At 41.2% G+C, this 3,364-nt stretch overlaps 1 pseudogene; it reads left to right on the plus strand.

Annotated features, from left to right (window-relative positions):
- The first annotated feature begins 467 nt into the window (after positions 1-467).
- LOC149226270 (SNW/SKI-interacting protein A pseudogene) lies at positions 468-2,003 on the plus strand (annotated as a pseudogene).
- The last annotated feature ends 1,361 nt before the right edge of the window (positions 2,004-3,364 follow it).

Below are 3,364 nucleotides of genomic sequence, written 5' to 3' on the forward strand. Positions count from 1 at the left end.
GGGAGACTTGAACCTCAATAAACTCATGAGATAATTTCATTATGCCAAATTATTTTACGCACCACCACTAAACTTACTCACCGCCGAAAACACAAGGGGAGAAAATCGATGCTATAAATCTTTGAAGGATTTATTTAAATTTCAACGAGCCGGCTGCCGACCAACAAATTCACATTGTAACCTGCATGGTCCCGTATAAGTATTTTGACAGCTTACCGCAGAGAGGGTTTCATTTTTTCGATCAGGGTTTGGTGCTGCTCTCTGATGTTCAACTGCAGAGCTTCGAAGAGAATTTGAAATTCTTCGAACGGCGCGCCGATTCTTCATTGCACGGTTAAAAATATAAATAAAACCCTCAAATTATTCTCTCTGCAGAAGCGCCAGGTTTCATTTTGAAGCTCTTTTTGGACTAGGTTTCAATTGTATTATCTGTTCTTCTGTGTTCAGTGCTTAGTCCGTTTTCGAAGATGGCAGGATCACTACTTGGGAGCCTTCTAGCTCCCAAGGTAAACAACGGGCCACAGTATGATTTTGCTTCGGATCCATGGTTCAAGGATCGGGTAGATCAACACCAGCCCAATTCGGTCGTAAAGGTTAAGCAAATACCCCCTTACGGGAAGCGGGCAGGATTTGTCCCTCGCAAGATCGAAGACTTCGGCGATGGGGGCGCCTTCCCAGAGATTCACATTGCCCAATATCCACTGGACATGGGGCGCAAGGAAGAAAGGAAAAACACCAAGATTCTGCCCGTGAGCGTTGATGCCCAAGGATCCTCTTGAGCCTCCCAAGTTCAAACATAAGAGGGTACCAAAAGCTTCCAGATCACCCCCCGTTCCTGTTATGCATTCACCTCCGAGGCCTGTGACTGTCAAGGATCAGCAAGACTGGAAAATCCCACCTTGCATCTCCAATTGGAAGAATCCCAAAGGGTATACAATTCCGCTCGACAAGCGTCTTGCGGCTGATGGAAGAGGGCTCCAGGAGGTCCAGATTAATGACAACTTTGCGAAGCTTTCAGAGGCGTTGTATGTAGCTGAACAGAAGGCCAGAGAGGCGGTTGAGATGAGATCCAAGATCCAGAAGGAGTTGATGCTCAAGGAGAAGGAGAAGAAAGAACAAGAACTGCGTGCTCTGGCTCAGCGAGCTAGGATGGAGAGAAGTGGAGCAGGTGCAGGTGCAGGTGCCGGAGCCGGTGCTGGTGGTGGTGATAAGGTCACTATTGGAGTACTTGAAAGGGAAACTGTCACGCCCTTTGCAGATGGCAGTGAAAGGAAGACGGAGTCTGATCGTGATGCCCCCAAGGAGAACATAAGAGAGAATAAAGAGGAAAGAGAGGAACGGCTTAAGCGTGAAGCGCTTCGCGATGAGAGGAGAAGGGAGAGAGAAAGGGAAAGAAGGTTGGAGGCTAAAGAAGGGCACGTTGGGAAGAAAAGCAAGATTACCAGAGACAGAGACCATGATGTTAGTGAGAAAATTGCGCTTGGAATGGCCAATACCACTGCAGGTACAGGTGAAGTTGCCTACGATCAGAGACTATTCAACCAGGAGAAGGGCATGGAGTCTGGATTTGCAACTGATGATCAGTACAATATTTATGATAAAGGTCTATTTACTGCTCATAACACACTGTCCACTCTTTATAGACCCAAGAAGGATGCAGATAATGAAATGTACGGAGGGGCAGATGAACAGCTTGATAAGGTGCTTAAGACTGACCGTTTCAGAGCTGATAAAGGATTTGGTGGTACTACTGAAAGGGGTGGACCTAGGGACAGACCTGTTGAGTTTGAAAAGGATGCAGAAGAAGCTGATCCATTTGGTTTGGATCAGTTCTTGACGGAAGTGAAGAAAGGGAAGAAAGCAATGGACAAGATTGGAGGTGGAGGAACCATGAAGGCAAGTGCTGGGTCTGCAATGAAGGAAAGTTATGAAGGAGGCTCCAGTAGGACTCGTGTTGACTTTGAGAGAGGGCGCTAAATTTGACTATTGCCAAAAACTGGTAAGCGCTTCTTTTGTGAGAGGGTGGTTGTTGTTAATGCCTCGAGAGAAATTTTATTGGGTGATTTTATACTTGATATGAATGTGAACAACCAAATTAAAATTCTTCTCTTTAGTTACAGAAACGACTTGTTGCCACAACTCTTTCAAGTTTCATGGGTATGTACTTAGCCATGAAATCCAGGGCAAAGCATGTCACAATGCATTTAGTTGTGTCATGCATACAATAGTATTCTCTTAAAATTTGTAATTTTAAAACAGTCCTATTGTTGTAATTTCTGTTTTATGTAATGACTAAAACTGCAAAAGGGTTGAGTGTATTACTGCCCACTTTAATTTCCAAAGTGTTTTAAAAAAAAACACGATTTCAGTTTGGTGCATTTTAGTTCAAAGATTTCCAAATCGTTATCCTTATTATTGGTTGGATGCAAATTTGTTTTGGTAGATATGCTTTTAATGGTTAAATTACTGTATTTATTATATATTTGCTTAAAATTGTATAAATTTTAACTCAGGAGAAGTATTTATATCATAGGTAGGCTAGTGAGCTGGCACTATGTCATCAGAACAATAAAATTAAGATTGTCTAGTGCATCTTAACATATTATGGGGGCTTTAGCAGAAAATTATCTCTCTCTTGAAACTTTGTCGAAATGTTACGAAGTATGCAAAGTTGCTCTCTATACATATATGGAATCCTAGTTTTATCATTTAGGCCAGCATTATGCTTGTGGGTTCATTCTTGCTAGATGCAAATAAATTGAGCATGCGTGCTGTTGATTAAGAATTGGTTAAACACTGTAATAGGAGAAGCAGTTTGCATTTGACATACTTATAATGCCCAATTGTAATGATATTAGTTTTTTGATCCCATATCAGTAGAAGACAAAATCAATTATCTTCTTGGTCACAATTATTTGTGTAGGTGTGTAAAAGGAGAGAATTTTAATCTTACTATTATTGCCTCATAACTGCTAAACTTCTTTGCTTGTATTTCAGTGATACTAAGATGTTGAATAAGAAACTGGTTCATTTTGGAATTTAATCTCAACAGAAAAATGAATTTAATCTCAACAGAATCAAAATATTGTACATTTCCCCCAGCTATACATTTGAGTTACATAATCAGCTAATTCCCCAACTGAGATCTGGTTCGCGGGCTTTTAAAGATATCTCAGAATATATAGAAATGGCTGAGTAACTAGCTATTGTTTACATGTTCTATTTTTCCCGTGGGCTGAAAGAGAGACTGATGCCTACTTGTAAAATTTCATCAGACAATGAAGAAGGTCCTATGGGACACTCTCACCCTAAGTCATCTCATTGGGGAACTAACATTTTCCACCCTATGTTGAGCAATAGGCAT

Source organism: Pinus tabuliformis, chromosome J, assembly GCF_031772625.1.
Source record: "Pinus tabuliformis cultivar Carrire ecotype Pingquan chromosome J, CPIR1, whole genome shotgun sequence".
Taxonomy (NCBI): Eukaryota; Viridiplantae; Streptophyta; class Pinopsida; order Pinales; family Pinaceae; genus Pinus; species Pinus tabuliformis.